At 38.2% G+C, this 15,991-nt stretch overlaps 1 long non-coding RNA gene across 1 annotated transcript; it reads right to left on the bottom strand.

The window, feature by feature from the left end:
• Positions 1-8,426: 8,426 nt before the first annotated feature.
• Positions 8,427-14,083, bottom strand: LOC114140769 (uncharacterized). Its single transcript, XR_003594676.1, has 3 exons — positions 13,726-14,083; positions 9,089-9,190; positions 8,427-8,581 (listed from the first exon to the last, which is right to left on the bottom strand). It is a non-coding gene; the product is annotated as an uncharacterized LOC114140769 (long non-coding RNA).
• Between the last annotated feature and the right edge of the window lie 1,908 nt (positions 14,084-15,991).

Here is a 15,991-nt window from a genome sequence, read left to right as displayed (position 1 = left end):
CAGTTTTTTAAGGAGTTCAAATTTAATGGTACTTGGACACTTTCAAGGCTCTATATTTGGTTACAAACTATATTTCCCTACAGACATGAGATAAAATGTTATTCTCAAAACGTATGAGCGTAATAAATTAATAATTTCTGGACTATGACCGACCAAAAACTTCAAACTTTTAGAGGGGAAAAGTCCACCTTCAATAGAAACATCACCAAACCAGCTCTGAACTTGTTGACAGATATAAATCTGAGTAATCAAATGTGGAGTTCCTCAGGGCTTTAATCTCGGCCCACTTTTATTGAATATTATTACATATTCTATCAAACTTATGCTGATGAGCTTTTTTTTGTTAAAATACATTCCAGCAGTCATTAAATTCATAAATTAACTTCTTGTAAAAGGTACATTTTGCAAATAAAGCCATGAGTTCAACTAAGACTTAACTATATTTCATGATTGGCCAGTATTACCAGGAACAGACTTAAATATTAAATTAAACTTCTATGCTTTAAATTTCTTAGGTTTTTTTAGATCAAGATGGAAAACAATGCTCATCCTAGACTTTTATCAGTTTATTTTTGCAGAACTTAGTTGTCAATGCAGCTCTGGAAAAAATTAAGAGACTATATAAAATGATCAGTTTCTCTGTTTTTACTTTTTATAGATTTATGTTTGAGTAAAATGAACATTGTTCTTTTATTCTATGAACTACTGACAACATGTCTCAGAAATCCAAAGCAAAAATGTAGTAGCCTATTTATTTGCAGAAAGTGAGAAATGGTCAAAATAAGGAAGCAGATGCAGTGCTTTCATACTTCAAACAAGTTCATATTTATTTAGAAAGAACAATACTAATGTTTTAGCTCAGGAAGAGTTCAGAAATCAATATTTGATGGAAAAACCAGGAGGTTTTAAAAGGGATTCAGTGCAGGGGTCTCTCAATTTTTTCCAGATGTTTCATCTTTTACTATGATATTTAGATTAATGCAACCCTTTCCTGTGTCTTAATAGCTCCTAAACCAATTAATTTGCTTTGCCGTCCAATGTGACCTCTTGGATTTATCTTCACCTGTTTGTCGGACTCTGTGTTGTTGACATGAATCAATTACAGGTGAAATGTAAAATCCATCCATCCCTGTCCAACACAACAGAGTGAGCGGCTGAAAGATTTTATTTTGTTTGATCCCAACCTCAAGGTCATGAGTCAGTGCTCCTCTTGTACACAATGTCAGCAGAGATCAATGTAGAGCCAACATGGATGGCTGCCGGGTTACATGGTACACTTTGATCCATTATTAATTATCTAGAGGTGCAGCTTTTTGGTGTTTCATGCAGTTGGATCTGTGAAAAGGTTTTTTATTCTGTGCACAAAGAATAGAGAAGCAATATAAATTTGTCCTTGATAGATCTCTTGGGAAAATAGTTCTTGTTTTAAATGTTTGTCATCTTGAATATCACCGGATGTTAAGTCTTTGTCATTTATCAGTTGATGTTTCACCAATATGGACAAAAAGGAAAAGCCTTTGACTAAAGCAGGTAAACACAGAACAGTGAATCAATCATTTTCATAAACAATGCCCAAGGTATTGCTCTCCATCTACAGCCACATGCTTTTGTGTTGCCTGGATACAAATACAGAAGGCGTCAGCAAACGTTTTGTATTCTGAGGGAATATTTTAAACATGTGAGCAAACAAAACTACTAGATGAGTGTTAAAACGCAAAAACAAAGACTATTGTTGGGTTGCAGACATGTGACCCGGATGACGCACAAAATTCAGGTGGGGTCAGGAAGTGGATTTCTCAGGTTCATAGCAGAGCAAAATGGATCACAGCAAGTACGCTAATGCTCTAAATGGGCTGCAGCAAACGATTTATCTAAAAAAAATAAGCGTATATTATGATTCATACTGTCTCAGTGAGAAAAGACTTGTCATATAATCTTGAGGATTTACCCAGCGTCGAAGCGATTGACGCCGGATCGACGAATATAGTGAAACAATATTTTGTTTCACTATCTGGTGAAACACCATTACAAACATGGTTCATATGAATGTTTGTCTTTCTATGTCCAAGAAAATATCTGAAAATGCAATTTAAACAATGCGATCATTACCTGTTAGAAAGTGGGCGCTGGAAACTCTGTTAGTTTCCACACCTCCTGTTTTTAGCTGTAGATTGTTGATCCACTATTCTCCTCATTTTTCGGTAAGATTTTTAAAATTAACTCCCTTGTGACCAACTACCTTTGTAACACAAAAATAATGTTTATCTTTCTCTCTATTGGAACAACCGTACAGGACACAGACTTTAGCCATTCTGAAGGTGGATCAACAGAAGTAAAGGAGCTGCATTTACTTCCTGACCCCCATCTCCATTGGGTGACGTGGGTACTCTGTCATCTGCAACCCAGCGATTCGATATTGTTAGCTTAGTTTTGATTGTATCTCAAAGCTACAACCCATAAGTTCTGTGTCCTTTCATACAAAGCACTTACAACAGATATTCAAAAGCGGTATTCTTGTCCGGATGTTGATGCATCTTTGCATGTAACATCCATTGTTACATCCACCACCCTTTTTTCTCTGCCCAAAATGCTAATTTTACAAATGCTGCTGGGTTTTTCAAATGGTAATTTTCCAAGTAAAGTCATACTGACTGCAAATTAAAGTAAACTTAAACAGTCAGTAAGTAACTAATGGCTTGCTCCACTACTTTCTTTGCATTATGCCCTGCCAGAGCACTTCAACCGCATGATTATTTGCTAATAAAACCAGGTTACTTTATGTTCATGCGTTTCTACTTCACTGGCACTAGACCAAGCAGCTCTTCAGGGGCTTTTTACTGTGTGACAATATAACACCATTAAAATGCTGGCAGCCACAAATGGAACAGAGAAATAACTACTTAAATTTTAATGAGTGCAGTCGCAAGAAATGGAGGAATTTAGGCAAATTCTGGGCATAGAGTGACACAATCGCTGGGAATGGCATTCGCCTTCCCCTGTATCTCTGTCTTAGACTCAGCTTGGCATCGGGTGCTTTACTGATACAAAATCGGAGAAATTTAAGATTAAATGCCCAAATTTAAGCTTTCAAACTTCAAATGTACTTTTTAGTTGCCACCCACTGTTTGTGGAAGATCTTTTTTTTTAGTGCTATGTTTTTATTTTAGAGAAAAACGTGATTAAATGATGTCGGCTGAAGCATTTTAAAATTTTCCAGATGGTTGGGGAAATCCCGGGAGATTGGCAGTGGGGGTAAGTCCCCCTCTTGTTCAATTTAGTTTCACTTTTTGGGCCCCCACCTCGTTGGGACTCTGAGTTGTTCGTAACCTCATTGAGATTTAATTGCTTTTGGCTGTGGAGCCCTTTAGGGAGAAAACTGGCAGCTGTGTAGGATTCCTGCATTAGGCGGGACTCAGACTCATTTTTTCACAGTTTTAGAACTTCGTTCTCTCATAAATAAAAACGACGGTTTCTAAGCAAACTGAGTTTTCTCTTGTATATTTCTACAATTTAATGGCAAGGATTTCTGCTCATAAAATAAATTACGTTTTAAAAGCTGTAAAGCCATTCGACTGGCTTTAAAGTAAAGAAATCTTTTCTCGCTGCTGCTGCGGCTTCGCTCCTTTGTGTCTCCACTTAAAAGCAGAACCTTGTTTCTTTCCCTCCCAGTGGCTTTTACACTTTTGTCTCTGTACATCGACTGAGGTGTACGCTCACACTCAGGGAGGAGTGCAGCATTCTTGTGATTTCACCTTGAAATGAATAAATCCTTTCACAGCAGACTGATTTTATCGGGTCTGGGGGAAGCTAAGGTAAAACATGCACTCTGAACTCAGCACGCTGCTGGCTGCTCTCTAGTGAATGTTTCCAAGGAGGTTTCTAATAATAGTGCTGCTGTGCCTTCTTCCATCTGTGATCCGTCCTCAATCTGTGGCATTGCTCGGAGATGACTGATAGGTAAAGAGCATGCAGGCTGCATGCAGCTGATAAGACAAGTCTGCACAACCTTATGAACCCAACTCTCATCTTTACATTGGAAAAATGGGGGATTTTTAAGATGTTTGTCTGCAGCTTGCCACCAACAATGACCTTTATTTAGTTTAAGTAGCGAGTCTGAGACCAGAGGTCGCGTTAACGGAATATTTTCCGTATTTGACCAGGTATTTTTTTAAACGACAGAAAAATTTGAAGCCCGTCGGTCATTTGACAGGTTATAATTAACACCCCTGATTGGTGCACATGGGCAGATATTATAGACTTTACACAAAGAGTTAATCGCAGAGACAACTAGAATCAATCAATTAAAAAAATCCTTTCTGAATATCATCTCATGGACGCTGAACTAAATGCGTCTTTCTGACGGGAAGCTGACAGCGTGTTGAAGAGTTATGGACCGGACGCTTTGGAGCATCTGGGTTAGGAAGCACATTCCAAACCTTTGGTTGAAATGGCGCCTTTAATTCCAGTCTCCGTTACACACAGAACAGAGAAAACTAAAGAGAAAGCAATCCATTATAGTCTAATCAGGAGCTGACAATTTATCTTGAGGAACTAAATAAAGGTGCAGAAGTTAATTAGACCGTAGCACAAGCAGTGCGCTACACAACCAATGCGGACGCGGCTCTGCCGCGGCGAAGAATTAAACTTAACTCATCCAATGGTTTTAACAAATGGGGCTGGAAGACGTTACCCTCCCGGCCCAGAAGGAGAGCGGCGCTCAGACGTGCGGCAAACGTAACATCTGCCCATTTCGAGGAAGCGAAACCACGCAAAAAAAATCCTCGTAAAAGCGCAGGCCCGGACTGCGCACAGGGTAAAAAAAAAAGTTTGTGGATTTGACAGATCCAACTGACTGATGAACCAGCGCAGATTTCTCTGCAGATGCGACCAGGAGGAATTTGTGAGGTTTTGCATTCAGACCGCAGCAGGTGAAGTGCTGGTAATTGAAGTGGAGTCATTTAATTTGATTTATTATAAGTTATTGGGGCCGCAGTCAGTGGTTTTTGTCACGGAGAAAAAGTTAGATGATTTAATCTGCTTTACTGTATGTGTGATGGGATCTGGATTCATGATTCAACTAGGTGAATATGAACTAAACCGCATAAAAATGCGGTTAAATAGCCTATGTTAATGTGATTAAAAATAGTATATGACTGATTTTTTGAAATGCTGTCGGTCAAAAATGACGGAGAACAAAAAAGCCTAGCGCAACCGGTGTCTGAGACAGCTGTTTGCACCAGATGTTCAATTACAATTTATCCGGCGTCATCTCCAAAGATAAAGTAAAGAAAGATTACTAAGATGTTTTTAATAAAATAGTGTTTTAAAACCTTATCCCTAAAATCCATGACTACAGATCAGATTATTTAAATGTGTTCTGATCTAGTGGATTGATTCCTTTTGAAGAACTGTTTAGAATATTTTGTCTGGCTAAATAGTGATGCAAATTATAAGATCTGCATGTGAATTAAATATTTTTCTTTCCCGTATCCTTTTTAAACAGAAAAATCTGTTGAACATTGGTAGATTTTCTATCGTTTTATTCTTTTTGAGTCAATCTCACATCAAAAAAAGCCAGTCTCGCTTTTAGTCTTTTCATCAAGACTAAAATGAAGGCAAATGTGATGAAGTCATCCAATATTTATACATGAACTCTCCTTTGCTCCTCCCCTTGTGCCTGTCTTCTGTCTCACCAAAGAAGGAGTTTCATTAATTAAATGTTTATTACAGAACAAATACGGATGTAAACATGTGGAAACATCCACTGTTATTATTAATAAGGAATAATATAATCAAAGCTGCTCCATTTTTCAGACTAGCAGGACGATTTGAAGAAACGGCCTCTAATTACAAATATTTAAAGAAGCTCTAAACAATATATTAATTATTAATAGGGTACCTGAGTAAAGCAGACGTGCAAACAAGTCAAAACTTTAACATTCAACTAGTTTTATTTCTGCTCCAATATTGTGGATAAGTGATGATGTTACAGCATCAGAGCTGCAACATTATGAAGATAAAACATTTATTATTTCAGGTTGATTTGACTTTTTCTAAGCTTTTAAATCTTCTAGAAAGACAATAATTGTGTATTTGACCATGTAAAGCAGTAATTACTGTAATAAGTTGAGAATGGAAACCACTTAATGTCATGAACGAAGTTTTTACCCCTCATAAAACAACCTAACTACATTAGTCATTATTTCTTGCAGCTAAAATCATACATAATTGTCTTCTTCGGTGGTGGCTCAGAGTTCAATAAAAGGCCGAAATTTGGCTAGATGGATTTTTATTTTTGCTTAAATTTGGATTTTTCAATCGCCATTTTGATTTTTCATCCGATGGAAACTGAACCACTGATCGCAGTAAGAAGGCAGTTTCACTTTGGGGCATGTTCACTGAAGTTAGTAGAGTTTTAATTATTTTTTAAATAAGGCAATCACAAATTTAAAAACAAAAGTTTCCAAATTTTCACACAATCTCACAAAATTGATGTAAAATAAGACAAAGTGGCCTGACCTGAACTTAATGTTAACAATTTAGATCCTGAAGTTAATCTCCTTCCTATAGAAGTTTATAAGCATATTGAGATTTATTAGTAATCAGCCAGTGAAATTATACCAATATGTACTCCTGAGTGTGCTCAGTTTTGATTAAAAAAGATTTATCCTTCACTTCTTTGCTCCTCCACCTTCACACACAATCAATCTTTGGAAGACTCTCTGTTGAGCTCATTTCTCTGAACGCATCACAGTCCATTACCAGACAGGCACTGCAGGGTTGTAATTGCAGTTTAATTGCTTGAAACAGGAGAGGTACCAAATGAAAGTTTGGTTAAGGAGGTAATTATTAGGTGTGAGAAACCTTTTAAATGTGCATTTATAAGGCAAAATCCTTAACTCAAACTTCTCAAACTGTTTTTTATCCAATATGATCAACAGAAATAAGAGATTTTGAAATGAATTAATTGATTAATGACTACTGAATCAATGGAAAAACTAATGGATAGATCAACAGAGAGATAAGAAAGGTGAATAAATTGGTTAATAAATAAAAAGAAAAAATGATGGATGGACCAACAGATGGAAGGAAGTTTTGGTAAATGGATACAGGAATCAGAAAGAATAAAGTCTGGAAAAACAAGCATGGTTTTATACCATTTTCCTTTTCCCTTCTCATCCAGACTTGAAAATACTGGGAAATTTTTTACATTTCCAAACCGCAAATAACTTCCATGCCTCTGGAGGAAACTCCAACTCTTTGGAGGACAACAATTCAAACGGTTCAAAGTACTATCTTTTAATTAATTTCCATGCAAATGAAGTTATGGTTTAGCAAAATAAATGCGCCGCAGCGGCTGGTAAGTGATAAGAGTCTTTGGCTCATCGTAGCATCAATGCCACGGTGGGAGGGATGCCAGACTCATCCAGAGCTGATTCATGATAATCAGGGCAGGTGGGAGACCTGGGTGCTTTTTTGTTACTGGTGAAGTAAACACACTCAGCAGGAGGGAGAGTCACATTTTGTGTCTCCTTCTCACACAAACACACATAAAAAGAAATAATTTTTTCGGTGCTCTAGTTTCTCTCGTGTTTTGCATTCAGTGAGCTACGCTGTGTAGATTTCACTAAGATTGGGTGGAATTTGGATTAGCTGTGACCCAAGTGTGTGTGCCAGAGCCAAGTCTGGGGCTGGCTGACAGGAAGCAGTGATGACTGAGGTTAATGAGGGTAAAGCCTGGAGGAGAAACTGCTGTTAAAAGACGGTCAGATGAGGGAAAGCAGTGGCGAGTCAAACGCCACAAATTGGTCCTGCTGTGCCACATTAGCATCTTTTAATTTCTCCAATTGGCCATTGCTACATGTTTAGATGCCACTGTATGGTTTTCTTAAGTCGTACCGTCATTATGAGAAATTCACAAAACTGAGACAAGAAGATTTTCCACAGTATTGAAGGAACAATAAAAGCCCCGCCCAAACTGATACAAGTTTAATGAATCTAAATGCATTTTAAGTTATTTTTAGTTAAGTTTAATACAACAACCAAGCAAATTCAAGTAAAAAGAAAAACATTACATGTTTGTACTGCAGCTGGGAGTGACTTTTCTTCCAGGACTGGGCATCCTGTGAGTACTTAAGGATGAGTCAGAGGCCAACAGCAGCACTCTGCTATTTAAGAATAGCGAGCATTATGTGCTTTTACATCCATTATCTCCTCTAATAGCAGATACCCAACTACCCATTGCGACAGAGTTGGCTAAAATGGCCCACTTGAAAGCAGCATTTTAATTTAAAGCCCTTGAAGCTCTAAAGCGGAGGCTAATTGTAGCATCGTTAGCGGCTATTGGTTAGCTAATTGTTAACATGTTGATACCTTCACTGTTTTTTCTACACAATACCATAGTCGACAGACTATTGAGTCTAACGTTTTGTTGGCAACTCAAGAATTACCTTCTTTCATATTTTACGTTAACATATAGAACTACATTGCTGACTGTAAAAAAAAAACAAAACAACTCACTTTAATGGTTAGCGAAGGCTCTCTGATCCAAAGTCAACGTACCAGTCCACCAAGACTTCACCTAATTGAAAAATGTAGTTGCATTTTAATATTAATATCATAACCTTATCTAACATTTTATTTAAGTGTACAGAGCGCCCTAAAGGCCATGGTGAATGATTTTCTTTTGAATTCCCTTGCAATACTTTTGCGTTACCTCTTAATAATGTATTACAATATAAGGTTTTTCCATATATGTTATTATCTCATTTGTAAGATTTCTGAAGTTTTATATCTTTCTCTTTGGGATCACATACTTGTGTGCAAAATACAAGATGGGATGGAAACATGGGCTTTCCATCCCTTCTAAGCCATAAGGAAAGAAAGAAAAAAAAAAATTGAACTATTTGGATTATTTCTGACTTATTTTCACAGGGTAATAAAGTTATTACAGTTTTGATTGTGATTTTTTTGTGTGTGTTGGTAGTCTGGTTAATGAAGCATTGTTTCATACTGACTGAAAAGGTGTGCTCTCGAATTATGGCAGAAAAGTTCCCCCATAAATAAACAGTTCCGTGAAATTACCCACCAAGTGCAGAGCAAAGGCTGCGGTTTCCAGTTCAGGGATCTCTCCATAGATGGTCGAAGTACTTTCCTCCATCCTATTTTCTTCTTCTTCGATGTTTTATGGCTGTCGGCAAAAAACACAAATGGTGCATTACTGCCACCAGCTGGTGTGGAGTGTGGACAAGCTCGTCAGCCTAATTAAGGCAACACCTGACGCATTCACTGCTTCAGGACATTTGAGCACTAATAGACTACAGATTTGGGTAGTAACTAGTTACATTTACTCACTTACATTTACTTGAGTAACTTCTTTGAAAGAATTTACTTTTTACTTTTACCTGTGTAATTTTATTAAGAAGTATCTTTACTCTCACTTGAATAAAATTTCTGGATTTTCTACCCACTGAATGAAGAACAAACATGTTTTTACCAAAGAATTCACCAGACACAGACACACCCGCAGTTTTTGTTGAAGTTTTATAAGCTTTTTAGTGAAAGAAATTGATTTGGAAAAAATACTATCATTCTCAAATGGTGTTTTATTTTAATTATACCAAGTTGGCCTATTTTATTAATTATTATTATCAAAGGAGATTATTCCTACAGGGTGTCCTCGATCTGTCCGTCACCATGCTTAAAAGTTTTTTGTTTTTTATTTAATTGGGCTAAATGTTCCTATATTGGGATAGCTTACCATTTTTAATAGACAACTTTTGCATTTCTGCAGCTCCAACTGGAGCTCTCACTCCTCAGTGTGTCAAAACAGAAAATCATGAACAATCATCACATGGTTATATATTTCTGTCATGAGAAAGAGATCTTGTTGTTACAACTTGTCCACATCAGCCTAATATATATTACGTCTTTCAATAAACTGTCATATTTTGCTTTAGCTCACCTCGTAAGTCAAACTCAGGACTAAAAAAATCTCTTTGTAATTGTAAACATTAGATTTATTCACAACCAAAAAGTATAAGTAAACTCTTCTTTTGGTTCCAGCCACATCTGTTAGAGGGTAACTGACAAGGTTATTTACTGTTGACAGACCACAAAAATGAACTCATCCGTGTTTCCTGAAGACCATCGCACAATGTGGCTGCTATTAAGCAGATGTAGCTGAAGCAGGCGACTGGGACTCTCCTGACATGTTAAAACATATGCCAAATCAGTCAACATTAGGCCCCAAACCAACAAGAGCGAGGCAGGGAGCAGATGGAAAGGAGAGGAGAAATGCTGGAGGTCGGGGGTCTGGAAAGGCCATATGGCAAACCAGAACAGAAAGAGAGCAGAAAGTGGAAATAACCAAACAAACGAAAGGAATCTCGCTTCCCCTGAAATGTAAAAGCAACTCAAATGATTGTGATAGTAAAGCTGAAGCTGCAAAGCAGGAAGCCTGGCGCTCTTCATCTTGTTGGCTAACTCTGCACACATTAAAACATGAGTCAGGAACTTTCACCACAGAAAAATTCCACCAAGGAGTGAAATGAAAAGCGTTTTTTTTCTGTTCTCACACTCCCGCTCCAAACACAATACCCAATGGACTGAGGCACTGAACCAACAAGTTTACGGTTTTGTTGAAATATGAGCTGACAGCAGTGGAAGGATCCAAGCTTACAGCGAATTAACCTCCCCACCAAAAACAAAAAATATACAGCTTAATGACTTGGAATAGTCTATAAAGTCCTGTAAATGCATTTCTCTGAGAAAAATCTTATTGATGTTCAGATTCCAGCTTCATTCAACCATGAAAGGTTCAGGATGGAAAGTTTTAATAACTGCAAGATGGAGGAAGAAAAAGGAAGTACTGTCAGCCAGAGCTACTCAAATCCCTCTTAAGATTTCCACTTTTCAGATAATTACTTTTAGACAACACAATGCTCCCAAACTGGGTGGGATAGACTGAAAACTAGCTTGGATGTGTTGGGGATCACTGTTGGAGCATTCAGTTAATTCGAGGTTAAGCGAAAGAATCGGCCGCCAGTTTGACCAAGAAAGGGTTAAAATAATTCATGCTATCCGCATTAGCCTGCCCTACATCTGCAGTGTTTGTGAGGATTCAAAGTCTGGCTCTCAAAGATTAGTTTTGATCCAAAGAAAATCAAAAAATCAAAGTCTGAGTGCATGACTGAAGCTGTTGCCAGTGGTTACAGAGTTTTATTTTGCATTATAGTGTCAGTTTAGGTGAAGTTCTCATTTCTTTAAAAATGGCATGCTATCTGAGTAAGAGTTAGCGCTGGTTCTCAAGATTTCCAAGCAAATTTCTGTTCAGTGTAGTTTAATATTTAGATTATCTATCTAAATATTAAACTTTGTGTTGCCAAGTGAGGCCCCCAAGGCCATATCACCCTGGGCAGAATGCCATATCCATCATATCAAAAGGTGGTACGGCTACAGTTTTAATCTTTTCTCTGTTCTTTGTTTTGCATTTATCCTCTTTTATATTCAAAATGAATTAAAACCAAGCCGTCCGCTCTCTTCATTCTCTTTTCTGAAGACATTAGGCTTCAGTCCAACGCAGTTTTTTTCCCAAAGACGAGAAAAAAACCCTCTATTGTTTCACATTGAGTCTGTCTGTATGTTACAGCCGAGCATGACTGATTGTCTGAGGCAGGAGGATAGAGGAGAAAACAATGAGCAACCAGCTTAGACCTATTGATCTTATACTCCCAGTTTATGTCCGTCCCAGCTGGTCATGCAGGAAGATTGGGGGGAAGGAAGGAAGGGAAGGAGGAGGTCGCCAGATTTAGACTCTGCTCCCTAAAAAGTGTGAGAATCTTCTGATTCATTGAGCTGAACTCACTTCCACCTCGACCTCTGCTTCACCCGGTCTAATATCGGAGAGTGGATTGCGCACATAAAAAGCAATATGCTGTTGATAGATTGTCATTCAGGCTACATGGAGTTGCTGGTTTTGCCTTAACGGTTCATTTAAAAAGAAATTTATTTCTTAAACAAGATGAAAAAAGCAACTTTGTTGCCCTGGAACGATGGTGATGGATAACGCCTTCACTCTGTAAGCCGGTTACCGCTGACAGATTAGGAAATTTATTCTGCTTTGCAGTAGAAAATCTTTGGCTTAATATTAAAACTATTTATCAAAACCAAAACTGGCTTAAAATGCTGTTAAATAAGGCTTCCAAATGACTAAAACTTGTGATTTTAGCAGCATAAAGTAAAAGAAAATAAAGTTAAGAGCCTTCCAGCCACACTCTAAAGCATCCACTTGTCAGATTACAGGGAGGCAGGTGAAAACAAAGAAAGATAAAAACAAGATTCCCTTCAAATCATTTTTGCATTATGAGGATGAGCTGCCAAAGGCTGCAGCTCCATAAAAACTCAACCTTTCCATGAGTCCCAAATGGGAGTGGCTTCTTGTCACATTTCTCACGGATAAATGTCACCGCTGTGTTCGTCTCTGAGTCATGACTGCAACACCCAGTTTCACACTTGGAGTTTAAATTAAACAACACCGAAAGTGCGCAGCCGTTCCAGCAGCTCTGTGACGCTGTAATAATTTATCCAGGCAGATGATTGCTATGGCAGAAGAAACAAGAGTGTTGCATAAGAGTTACTGTTTCAACTTTAATGTATTTTATTGGGATTTTGTGTATTAAACTTTAACAAATCAATGCATAAATGTGAATTAGGAGAACTATACATTTGTAAATCCTGTAATACAATTTCTCAAGATTTTAACAGTCCTGTTAAATCTACCGTAGTTAGCTTTAAAAATTAAAACAACTATAAATAGCTTGATAGTAAATCCCAGGCTGCTGACTCTAGTTGTGAGCTAATTAGGTTTTGAAGGTCAAAGGTTAATGAGACCTGTCCTTTTCTCCAAGGCTGTCACCAATGAACAATGAGGAAGGATTTAATTACATCCAAAAGTCTGTTGGAGCTGAATGAGTTTTTGTTGTGGTGACTTTTTAACTTGATCCTGATGACCAGTTTGTCAAATATTGATCCTTTGCACGTGACGTCAAAACAACCAATTTAAAGGAAGTCTAAAATCAGATATCTGTAACTTAATGCTTCTATTTAGTCGATTTCACTTTAAAAATCGCCATAGGCTCCATAAACAGACAAGGATGCAAACCAAACTTGTCATTTTATTTTATAATGAGGAAAGATAATGGACAGCAGCCGTCAATCATAATGACTGGCAGCCCTCCATAAAATCCAACACTTTTTACAAAGTAAAAAGATTGGCGTTCATATACTTTATATGTAAGTATGATTAGAAAGATATCATATATCGCGTCATGGAGAAAGTATGCCTCCATCCGTAACCATGGAGACAAGGCCGCACCGCCATATAGCCTAGCATAAATGGAAATAACCGGTTAGCGTCTCGTCTTTTGTACGTTTTCAAGCCTGCTCCTGTGTAAGGGGAAACGGTGTTTATGACACAGTGGCATAAATCATGTGGTGTGAATTCAGGCAAAGTCTGTAATTTGACAAACATGTCAGCAGGGAGGAGGTTCGGGTCGGTTTCTAAGCTAGCTGTTTCCAACTTTTGTAAATACCGCCGTCTATGAGCCCCAACCAGGTGTGTTACGTTCAAAGAAAAATTAGCTTGACTCCAACAAGTAGAAGCCATGAATAAACTGGCAAAAACAACTTTGGAAATCAATTTTAGTCGCTCAGTTCAATACTCACGTCCCTCACTCCCGACGTCCATCATGGCGCCTGGAATGATTCAGTGACGTAGTTGAAAAGGGTGAATATTACAATAAAAAGCTATATAGCTTTTCTTGCAACGGCAAAGAAGAATATCTAGCTAAAACGGCCTTCCAGTGCTGTCATCTGCTGAAAAACACACCAAACACCTGCAATGCATTAAAGGACAACCTTAGGAGAACAGCTGAAATTACCCACAGCACATCTGCAGACGGAGCATTAGCTCATTTCACCTCCTCTCATATGTATACGAAATGTCTGAGCAAAACGAGGAGTTATGGGACATACAGAGAACCGGACAGGGCGGACTGCAGACTTGATATACGCTGATTTTCTGCCAGCCCCGTCCACCCGTGGGGAGTTTGTGGGATTAGAGCTGTGCTCAGGAACTGTGCTTTAGGAGCATTCCTTACTTGTTACATTATCTGGATCAGGTTAAAGACTAATAAAGTCAGGGCAAGACTGAAGACTTTATTGCTGCATGGCTATTTTCCTTTGCAAGAATCACAAAAAGTCTATGTATAGTCTATGTAGGATAAAACAGTTCTTTAGGAAAGATGGGAAAACAAATTGTCTGCATGAGTTGGTAGAAAAGTGTGATCCTTTCAAATGTCAAACATTTTGACACACAATTGTGAACAAAATTTTAAAATAACCAATTGAATCTCAGTGGAATCCAGGGCCTAAACCAAACCATAACGTAAGCAGCTGCTCTTTTCTTCATTTTCCCATCCTTATCACTTCAAACTTGCTTTATGCCACAGTGAAGGTCATGGACTGAAGATACTAAAAGAATGACTATCCTCCTTGACATTCATGAAATGTACACACCCAAGGGCAATGCAGACACCGACTGACAAGCAACTCCAATGTTTTGCCCAGAGTTTATTGGTTATGCAAGAACCTAATAATCCTTACAGTAACCTTGGAACCACAAATGCTTCAGGGGATCCAGTGGTAAACCTTCAGATTTACAATATACTTATAGGATAGACAACCAAATTTACTCTGAACTAAAATTAAGCAATCAATTGGAGTCTCTTCCAGCACCAAGGGAGGTTGAGACACTAGAAGACACTCTGACCTCCCCAGGTAATGGTTCACACATAGTCCTTCATGTGTCATTGAAGAGTTAGCCAATACACCTCCTCTCCAGTCAAATCCTGTTAATTTCTTACACTCTGCCATTGGGGAGTACCTTGGAGCCCCTTCCCAGAGTTTTCAGACTGCTTCCTTGACTGAGAATATGGGAGCAACTTAAGGATTTCTAGAAAATGTTCCTTCTGCTGTGTGGGTCCATGCAGACTCCATGTCTCCAAACTCCCTCGGTACATGAGGCAAACTCTCCTGGAGGTGTGAGTTGAAGATCCCTTGAACTGGGCCTTCTGCCAGGTGTTTCTACTTCACCCTCACCCACACTTTATAGCGGTGAAAAGTACACTTTATTACCTTTCAACAAGTTTATGCTAATGGGCTTCATTTCAGTCAAGAAATATCATAGGAGTTTTGAGTTGAAGGCATATTTCTCCCAATAGTACTCTTTTTCTTTAAGCTGTACCAAGGTCAGTTCAGTAGAATTACATCCCTTTGAAAAGTAGAAAAAACTTTACTAGAATCTCAACCTAGAGCAAATTACCTGGAAAAATGCTTCATGCTTGCCGTCATAAGGTGAACAGTTGTGCGTCTTTTATCACCCACGTTTATTTTTCACCTGACAGACCTGTTTTCCTGCCACTGACAAGCCAATGCATCTCACTCCTTATAGATGTGATGAAGTCACTGAGTGATTTATAGGATTGCTGCGAGAGCAAAAGCAGTTTCCATGCTCGGTAGCCCCAGGGAATTTACCAGGACTCGTACAAAACCGTCTGCGTTTAGTGATACTTTAGCCTTATAAGTAGACAAGACTATTCAGTCTCACTCACAGAGGACTGTTTGTTCCAAGCAGCAGCGACAAAACCTGCTTTTCACGGTGATGTCTCAACCATCAAGGACTCAAGTTCAGCTTGTTTTTCTGAAAGGGAATAGTTGTCAGTCTGAAGAGGTTTATGTTGACACTGACGAGCAAAATACAGCGCTGTACAAACTAATTTAAGTACTTTGCTTCAGAGTTGTTATGCTATCTGATTTACAGCCAATCTAGCTTTGCCATGAATTCAAGTCAAAGCTTGGCGTTTAGTTTTTAAACAGCTTGTTCTAAATGAAATCATTTGAAATAAACAGAACAATAAAAAGAGATAGGCTT

The sequence above is a fragment of the Xiphophorus couchianus genome, chromosome 24 (assembly GCF_001444195.1).
Source record: "Xiphophorus couchianus chromosome 24, X_couchianus-1.0, whole genome shotgun sequence".
Taxonomy (NCBI): Eukaryota; Metazoa; Chordata; class Actinopteri; order Cyprinodontiformes; family Poeciliidae; genus Xiphophorus; species Xiphophorus couchianus.
The sequence above is the reverse complement of the archived record's forward strand: the minus strand, read 5'-3'. Positions and strand labels throughout refer to the sequence as shown.